Raw genomic sequence first — 10,336 nt, 5'->3', positions numbered from 1 at the left:
CCCAAAACAATCAACACTCAGACACAGCCTAGTAAAATTAATAGACTTCGAACATAAAGAATCCTTTTGACATCTACTCAAACAAGAACAACAAAGTGTCTTATGACTTATAAAAGGGAAAGCATCAAGCTCAGACTTCATCATGGCAATATTTGACAGTGGAAGATAGCAGAGCATTGTCTAAAAGTCCCTCAAGTAAAGAAAGCAAACTGCATTTAAATATAAAGGCAACAGACAGATATATCTGAATGTGTGTATGCATTCAGACGTAGATATTTCCAGAGAAAATAAACATACATAAATTTGTGTCCAATCAACAGCTACAAAAATAATTGCAGTGAATATTGAGTTTAATAATTTCTGAGATTAAAAGTATAATAATTTGGGGGAATAAAGTTACAGAATAGAAAGTATTATGACCCTTAGTAATATAGAAATGACATAAGCTGGGAGGGAAGAGAGAAAGAAGTTTGTAAGTAGGGTAGCCTGATTTCCTGAACTTTCATAGCTAGGGGTTGAAAGAGATACCGCACTTAATAAGAAAAAAATAATACAACTAGTCAATATTAGTTGGTGAAATAGAGGAAGCAAAGTGGGGAGAGTCAACATTTTAAATTCATTATGTTTGTATTAGGTAATAAATATGAAATAGCAAAATAATAAATATTGGACAGTACAACTGCAAATTAAATAAAGGATTACATGGATTTATACAAACTATAGTTATAAAAGCAAGTTCTGGAACAAGAATGCAAATGTTCCAATGATCAGTAACACACACACACACACACACCCGCACATACATGCAGACATACACACAGACAAGACTCATGATCCATAAGCAAATAAAGACTGCATAGTGAAGTATGTAACAGATACAATAAAAATAGAAAGCATAATATAAAACATGTTTACCAAACTGAAACCAGTCATACAGAAAAATATAAATGAACTAACTTATCTGTTGAAGAGAAAAAAGCCTGTTAGATGGTATTACAAATCAAGTTGAAACTATATGTAACATGTAAGAGATATGTCTGAAAGTGACTCAGGAAAGATGAAAATTTTTAAAAATGGGTCAATGCAAGGAGAAGAAAACAGGGATCTTGATTTTAATGTTAGAATATTTTGAAACTGCAAACAAGAAAAGATTAAATTCCCCCAAATAAGAGATACTATACTGAGAAATGAAATCTAACAGTTGTGGAGATATGTGTAAGAAATAGCATTACCTTCATAAGGGATACAGGAAATAAGAGGAAAAACAAATAGAAAATATGTTATTGGGAGAAGACTTTAATCCACCTTTCATGGTCCATGGGAGAAGCAAGCAGACTAATGTGAAACCTGAAGATGGAGAAGAACTAAAATAATCAATAAAGTAGACCTGATATTGATACATATGTACCTATATATACCAACACATAAGATATTATGGGTAAAGATGTAGATATGAATATCAAACTGTATACTCTGAAAACAGATACTATTTCTTCTTTTTCAAGAGCCCATAGAATACTAAAATAAAAAAATTAAAAATTTGTATATTAGTCAATAGAGAAAACTATTGACTAATATACAAACTATTGTATAAAAATTACAATAGTAAAGATTTTATTTTCTAGTCACAATGCATAAAACCAGAAATTAAGGACAAATTAGAAAAAACAACAGCAACTCAAAACCTAGCACAATGCCAGGAAACAAACAAACAACAAAAATCTCCTAAATACCTTTTGGGTCAATGAGGAAATCAAAACAATAATTTCAATATATCTAGAAAGTAATGATAACATAAACTTACTCCTCAGAATATCTGTGGTCAATTAAAGCAATGTTCATAGAAAGTTTATGCCTTTAATATCTATATTAATATGGCAATAAGAATAAAAAGTACAGTGAGGATCAACTAAAGAAGTTAGAAGAATGAAACCAAAATAAACCTTAAGAATCATAAGGAAGAACTCAGTAATGATAGAAGCAGGGATTAATATTGTAATATAGAAAATAATTCATGTAATGAATCAAATAGTTTGTCCTTTAAATAAGAACGAATAAAATAAATATTAAGCCAACTCAGTTTTTAAAAGCTGGAGTAAAATACATGTACATAAAAATGAAAAATGATACTGAAGGGAAAAATTATAGAAGAAATAAATATAAATATTAAATATTTTTGAGAGTGTGGTTGAAATAGATGATCATTTATTAAGAAGCAATATTCTAAATGCAAATTCAGAAGAAAATCTATATAGATAAATAAACCTACAAGTTTTAGAGATTGTGATCCAAGAGTGACCAGTGAATGAGCACCAGGATAAGTTGGTTTGTACAAAGGGATTTATAACAAGACTTTAAAAGTCAAAACTCAAATGAACCAGCTGTTATAGGGTATTGAAAAAAATTCATATTCCTCTCATAAGTGACATAATATTGACATAAGTATCATAACACATAAATGAGCATACAAAATAATCTTAATATGAAAACTTATATAAAAATCCTAAATAAAATATTAGCAAATGGAATTCAATAACACACTTAGATCACTACTTCAAGATATACCATACATTTTATCAAACAAGAACATCAACAGAATCTATTAAAGGGCTAGAAGAAGATACAGGAGAATTATAGTGGTGAAATCCTTTATATTATCGACATTAAAACTCAGAAGACATAAAATAAAGAAAAGATTGACAACTGAAAATATTTAAACCACTAAGTATTGTGCATGGGAAGATAAATAATAAACAAAGCCAAAGAAAAACCCTAGCAACTTAAATGACTCACAAGAGTTGTAATTTCCTTAACATATAAAGAAGGTTCAGAATATCAATTTTAAAAGATCAATACAATAAAGTAATTTACAATGAAATTTAAAATGCAAAAGACAATATAAAAAGTTCAAAATCATTTACATGAGAGAAATACAAAATAAAATTGTGGAAGACCTATTTTTCATCTACAGGTTGAACAAGCCCCAAAGATCTTATTACACGCCATATTGGTAATTTTGTGGGGAAACATCACTCTTGTACTCTGCTGAGAGGAGGTTACAGTCTCTTTAAAGAATGATACTTTCCAAAATTTAAAATGGACATACCTGTTAACCAAGCAATTCTACTCCTAGTAATTTATCTACAGATATAGTCTCATGTTTATACAGAAGTCTTCCTTTGAGGTTCGTGCAACATTGGTTGTAGTCACTGAAACCTTTGTTGAAATCTCTTTAGTGAAACTTTTTTTTTTCCTTTTTCCCTTATTATTCCAAAACACTGGCTAAAAGTGGTTACTTCTGAAAGGAAAGTATGGTACTCAATATATTTGATTACGTTGTCCTAGAAACACTCTGATGCAAAAAAGTGCTCTTGGGGTCAGTAGCTGTTAGGGAGTGAAAGAGGTAGAACTGGACACAGGCAGAAATTTCAGTCAAGTCACAAAAATAACAGCAGCCTCACCTGATCCCACAGGAAGCCGTTGGACTGAGATGGCCTTTCAGATTCTCCCAGCTCGATGCAAGGGGTCTGGGCTGTGTCTTTATACCCCTGGCCTCCAGCAATCATTTGACGCAGGCTGCCCTCAGGAGAAGGTGTCACTTTGGCCAAGTGGGTCTCTTCAGATGAAAGCAATTCCTTTGAGAGAAACTCAGCTGAGAGAGCTTTCAGTGGCCAACATTCCCCAAGGCTGGGAGAATGAATGTCTCAGTCATGCAAGGAGAAGGAGGGCTGGCTTGAGAATCAACATACCATAGGGTCTGCTACACTGATAGTAAGAGGGAGGTTTTCTTTTCAATGTGAGATCTTTTTGATGTTTTAAATTCTGTATTGAGATCAAAATATATTTTGAACATAATACCTATTTTTTTTAAAAATAAGCAATTGAAAACAACCAAAAAACAAAATGGATGATGGTGATAATTGAGATATTACTGTCAGAGAGAAAGATAAACCAAAAATCATCTTCAAAGGGTCATTTCCTCTGAATTGTTCCACATTTTTCTAGTTTATGCAAAATTATGGTGGAGAGGATGATGGGGTGTCAAGAGGAATAGCATCTAAATGAGGTCCCGTTTGAATGCTGAACACTGCTTACTTCAGCAAGACTTTGACATTTGCTGGGCTTCAGCCTAAACAGGTCCATAATCTCAAGGGCAATATATGTAAGCATGCGTCACATCCCTGTCACATGTGGTCACTGGCCAAAATTTCAGCCCTTCCCATCAGTTATTATCTGTCCCGTACTTCTCTGTATTGCTTCTTCCTTACTCTTTTGCCCACTGCCTGCATTCCTCCCAACTCTTTCCTACTGAATTCTTCAAACTCATCTCATTCTATCTATAGAAACTCCCCTCCATCTTCAATCTTCTCAAGAAACATTCCTTCCACCTTAACAGGAACCCTACTCTTCCTAAAGTACTGCATCTCCTTAAGTACTACGCAGCCTACCTGTGTTGATGGTGCTCTTTCTTCAGACATAACACATGAGATGAATAACTTGAACAATCAGGGAGCAAGCTGAAACAAAATAAATCTGCATTATTATCTCAAAAAAGTCAGAGCAGCAACATTCTCCTAATTGCTCCTTAGGGTGGTTGTGTAGACCATTGTGTTTTCACATGTATAGAACCCTCCCTCCTCTTTGAGTTTAATATCTAGCTCTGACAATCCACTTTCTTCATTCTTCAACATCCCAGATGACTTGAATGTTAATGTGGTAGACTATATGTACATTAATACAAAACACCCAGAGAGAGAGAGAGAGAGAGAGAGAGAGAGAGAGAGAGAGAATGGCAGAATGAGTAATCTCCATTGCTGATTTTATAGTTCTTGTGCTTAATTCCTTCAGAGGTCCAACTGTATTTCCTGGATTCCCTAAGACAGTTTTACATTTCTTCCCATTAATTGTTATTTTCTGGAGAATAAATGCTTACCATGGCAAAACAAAACAAAAAAGACAAAAAAACAAGGCTGGTAGGGGAATAAAAATATATAAGTCTGTCCCAATTTTTCTTATTTTTCATATTGATTAAGTTATTTTGTTTCTTTGCAACTCAGGTTTTCATCAATATGAAAACATTAGACTGGATGATTCCTTAGGTCTCTTTAGTGACATATATGTGAGCAATGACTTTAAAACTTTTTTCCTTTATCATCCTTTTTCTGACTTTCACAAGCATATAACTTAAACAATAATAATGGATCATATATATAAGAGGGGTTTATAACTAACTGATGATCTCAATTACGGAAGTGGACAAAACAAATATAATAATGATTCTTTATACCTGCACATGTTGTATAGTCTTCAGTCAAAGAATATTTCATCTATTTTATTATTTGATCCTCACAACCTCCTGTAAGGTATGTCAGACATTATGTACCCCATTTTTCAGATGAAGAAGCTGAAATTCAAAGAGATAAAATGATTTACCCAATGTTATATGGCAAGAATCCTAATCTAATACTTTGGGGAAAGAACAGTTCCTTCAACAAATGGAGCTGGGACAGCCACATACAATAACATGAAATTGGATCCTTACCTCACATCATATACAAAAATTAACTCAAAATGGATCAAAGACATAAATGTAAGAGTTAAACAAAAGGGTGAAACTTGATGACCTTGGATTTGGCAATGAAGTCTTAAATACAGCACCAAAGGCACAAGAAAAATAGATAAAGTGGACTTCATCAAAATGAAAACTTTTCTAATTCAAAGGACACTATCAAAAAAGTAAAAAGACAAGCCACAGAATGGGAGAAAATATTTTCAAATCATGTAGCTGATATTTATACAGAAAATAAAAAGAACTCTTATAACATGATAATAAAAACACAACTAAATTTTTTAAAATGGGCAAATAATCTGAATAGATGTTCCTCCAAAGAAGATATACAAATGACCTAGAAATATATGAAATGATGCTCAATATCATTAGAATCATGGAGATGCATATCAAAACCACAATGAGATACCATATTATATCTACTCAGATGAATAAAATAAAATAGTCGGATAATAAAAAGTGTTGGCAAGGATGTGGGGAAATTGGTGGGAATGTAACATGGTGCCTCCCATTTTGAAAATCGTCTGGCAGTTCCTTGAAAGGTTAAATGTAGACTTACCATAAGACCCAGCAACTCCACTCCTTGGTATCTATCCAAAAGAAATGAAAACATATGTCCTCGCAGAAATGTGTGCACAAATGTTCACAGCAGCATTATTCATAATAGTCCCAAGGTGGAAACTAGCCAAATGCTCTTTAAATGATGAATGGATTAAAAAAAAATTATTTCTCCTTACAGTGGATTATTACCCATAAAAAGGAATGGTGCTGATAGATGCTACAACATGGAGGAAACTTGAAAACATTATGCTAAGTGAAAGAAGCAATTCAGAAAAGGCCACATATTATATGATTCTATTTATATGAAATGTCCAGTAGGCAAATCTATGAAGACAGAAAGTAGCTTAATGGTTTACTGAGGGCTGGAGGTAAGGGACTTAGAAGAGTTGATAGCTAAAGGGTATGGGTTTCCTTTTGAGGTGATGAAAAGGTTCTAAAATTATCTGTGGTAATGGTTGTGCATTTCTGTATATTCTGTGAATATACTAAAAACCATTCAACTGTATACTTTAAATAGATAAATTGTATGGTATGTGAATTATATCTCAATTGAGCTGTTAAAAAAATTCTGCCTGACAAACCCATAGAGTTTTATATGCCTTACGCAACCTACTTTTTAAAATTATGCTCTTCCTTAGCTTCCATGTTATCATTGGACCCTAGTTCTCTTCCCAGTCTGCATCCACTTCTCAGGTTCCTTCACTGATGGTCTTTCTCCCCCACTCCTTAAATATTGTTGCTGTCATTTTTCTACTCTTGTCTCTGCTTTAATTTTCACTTTTTTCTCTCTCACTGAGAGATTTTGCCAACCTGTAGCAACTTCATTTATTATCTGCTGGCCTCAAGATCCATATATATAGAATAGGGCGAGCTAACTAAATTGCAGGACCCAGTGCAAAATGAAAATGCATTGTCCCTGGTTCCAAAATTCTTGAGAACTTCAGGAAGGTGTCAGCATAGTGTTAAACTGAGCACAAGTGACCTCTAAGTGGGAGAAGAGTCTGGGTGCACAAGTGAAGCCCTTGAAGTCGGCCCTGATGTACAATCATTTCTCTCTTAAGTTACTCATCTGCATTTACGTTCATCTCTCAGATACCTCTGCCTGAATATCTCCCAGACACAAATTCAACAAGCTCAAAAATGTTATCGTAATTCTTTTCCTGTGTACTTTGTCTCAAAAATAACATCAATAATAGCTACCTGCTCACCAAAATTACAGCTGACATTATTGGGCAGATATTTTTAGTAGCTACTAATTTAATCACTCTTCATGTGTTTCATGAGCTTCTTAATTTCTCACAACAATCTTAGAAGCTTAGTATCATTAGTCAGAATTACCCTTCTAAAACATCTATGTAATCTGCTTCTCTCTAGATTAAATGCTTTCTATAAGTAACATCCAAGTTCTTTAGTTTGCTATGGAATACCTTTCAAATTCTGGTTATCAACCAGCCTTCCAGTCTTTTCTCCCACAAGTCACACAAGCCTGTGATAGCCCAGCCATGTGATTTTACCATCACTTTCCAAATACACATCACATGCTTTTGCTTTTATCTCTTTCCTCATGTTCCTTCTGCATATACTTCATATTTCTGTGTGGAAAATATTCTCATCTTCAAGGCTGACATAAAATGGGACCTCCTCTCTAAAAATGTCTCCATCCCTACAGAGGATGATTTAGTACTTCTTTTTTCTGTGCTCTCTTAGCATATTGTTCTTTCCCCTGCAGAACACTTTATCACATTTATAATAGTTAATTATAACTGAGACTTTCCCCCTATGAGACAATGAGCTTCTTGAATTCAATAACCATTTGTTATTCATCTAACCTTACCATCTAGTGCAGTCTATAACACATAGTAGAAACTCAACACATATTTTCTGGAATTGCCTAGTAAGTAGCCTACTAGTAAGTGATGGAAATAGAATTAGGGCTTAGGATTTATAACCTCCTATGTATTATGCTTAAACTTCATGACATCATTTCCCACAGAGAATAATATAATAGCTAGTTTAGATCAAGAGCTGGTACAATAGGCTTGAAAATAGACCCCCAAAGTTCTAAAGTGTCAGATGAGCATTAAAGGGGGGGGAGGGTAATCCTATATTTTACTTTTCCTGAGCTACTATCACAAATAGCACACAATGGGTTGGCTTAAACAGTGGGAATTTACTGGCTCATGGTATTGTGGCTTTAAGTCCAAAATTGAGTCATCAGCAGGACAATGCTTTCTCCCCAAAGTCTGTAAGATACTGGTGCTGGCTGCCAGTGATTCTTGGGGTTCTTTGGCTTGTATCCCTGCCTCAGGTCACAGGGCAATGTCCTCTCCTTTCCCTTCTGGATTCTGTTGACTTCTGGCTTCTGACTTCTCCCCGTGGATTTCTCTGACTTTGTCTGAATTTCCTCTGCTTTTAAAAGACTCCAGATGGCTTAAGACCTACACGTATTCAGTTGGGCCACATCCTAATTTAAAATAACATCTTCAATACAGCCTATTTATAATGTTAAAATTAAGAACTTGTCCAAATTTGGGTACATAATTCAATCTACCACAACATGGAAAACCGAGTGAAGTTTTATTGAATTCCTACAATCCCAACTGTATTCCAGGCACTGTATGAAATGGTTTATATATGTTTTCTTATTTTGTTTTAAGATATAAAGTTAGGTATTGTTATTTTTGTTTTTAGATAGAAGGAAATGAATAGACTTAAGCCAAAGATATACTTTGCCTCCTCCAGAATTTTCTTTAATTCTGTATCAAATATTTTTTTAAAGAGATTACATGGTGATCAGGAACTCAGATTAAGATGACACAGCTTTTGTTCACTGTCTTTTATGAGCACCTGGCACACTGCCTGAAGTATATCACTGCTATCTGCTACAACCTATGGCAGGTTTGATAAAGTATGGTGGATGATATGATATTAAGGAGTGGCTAATCTGGGATTTTCTCAATCCTCCATGGAGAGTGCTAAAATACTTTAGGAATGGAAGCACTCAGATTTCTATCATCTTTTTAACATCCGTCCTGTTGGTAATGCTGTGAAAATCCTGAGAGGTTTTTTCAGTGGGTTTTATTTTAATGAAGGGGCCTGCAAATAGTTATCTCATATTTGCGCTTGCATGTTTTTCCAGAAGGAATAGTACCAGGTTTAGAAAATTCTGCTTTTCTCCCACATCCCCACCTCAGTGTGGTTCTGATTTCCTCAAGAAATGGAATAACACCTGTGCCAGTTTGAATGTATTATGTCCCCCAAAATGCCATTATCTTTGATGCAATCTTGTGTGGACAGACATATTAGTGTTGATTAGATTTTAATTCTTTGACTGTTTCCATGGAGATGGGACCCACCCAACTGTAGGTGATAACTCTAATTAGATAATTTCCACGGAGGTGTGACCCTGCCCATTCAGCAAGGGCATTGATTGGTTTACTAGAGCACTATATAAGCTCAGACAGAAGCAGCAAGCTTGCTACAGCCAAGAGGGACACTTTGAAGAATGCACAGGAGCTGAGAGAGGAGCTGCAGCTTACAGAGACATTTTGAAGACAGCCTTTGAAAGCAGACTTTTGCTCCGGAGAAGCTAAGAGAGGACAAATACCCCAAGAGCAACTGAGAGTGACATTTTTGAGGAGCTGAAGCCTAGAGAGGAATGTCCTGGGAGAAAGCCATTTTGAAACCAGAACTCTGGAGCAGACACCAGCCATGTGCCTTCCCAGCTAACAGAGGTTTTCCGGACACCATTGGCCATCCTTCAGTGAAGCAACCTCTTTACCTTGGACACTTTATGGCCTTAAGATTGTAACTTTGTAACCAAATAAACCCCCTTTATAAAAGCCAATCCATTTCTGGTGTTTTATGAAAAGGCAGCATTAGCAAACTGGAACAACACCCATTATACTTTTCTGTGGTGGTGTGACATAAATTTTTTTGAACTTCAGTTTTATTGAGATATATTCACATACCATACAACCATCCATGGTGTACAATCATCTGTTCACAGTACCATCATATAGCTGTGCATTCATCACCACAATTTTTGAACATTTTCCTTACTCCAAAAAGAATGAAAATAAGAATAAAAGTAAAAGTAAAAAAGAACACCCAAAGCATTCCATTCCCCATCCCACCCTATTTTTCATTTGATTTTTGTCCCCACTTTTCTACTTATCTGTCCATACACTAGATAAAAAGAGTGTG

The 10,336-nt window shown here is 34.8% G+C and overlaps 1 long non-coding RNA gene across 1 annotated transcript; it reads right to left on the bottom strand.

Annotated features, from left to right (window-relative positions):
- Positions 1–3,628: 3,628 nt before the first annotated feature.
- On the bottom strand, positions 3,629–5,408 carry LOC119544455. Its single transcript, XR_005218841.1, has 3 exons — positions 5,288–5,408; positions 4,449–4,517; positions 3,629–3,687 (listed from the first exon to the last, which is right to left on the bottom strand). It is a non-coding gene; the product is annotated as an uncharacterized LOC119544455 (long non-coding RNA).
- Between the last annotated feature and the right edge of the window lie 4,928 nt (positions 5,409–10,336).

Source organism: Choloepus didactylus, chromosome 9, assembly GCF_015220235.1.
Source record: "Choloepus didactylus isolate mChoDid1 chromosome 9, mChoDid1.pri, whole genome shotgun sequence".
Lineage (NCBI taxonomy): Eukaryota > Metazoa > Chordata > Mammalia > Pilosa > Megalonychidae > Choloepus > Choloepus didactylus.
Note: the sequence above shows the minus strand (reverse complement) of the source record. Positions and strands in the feature narration are given on the sequence as shown.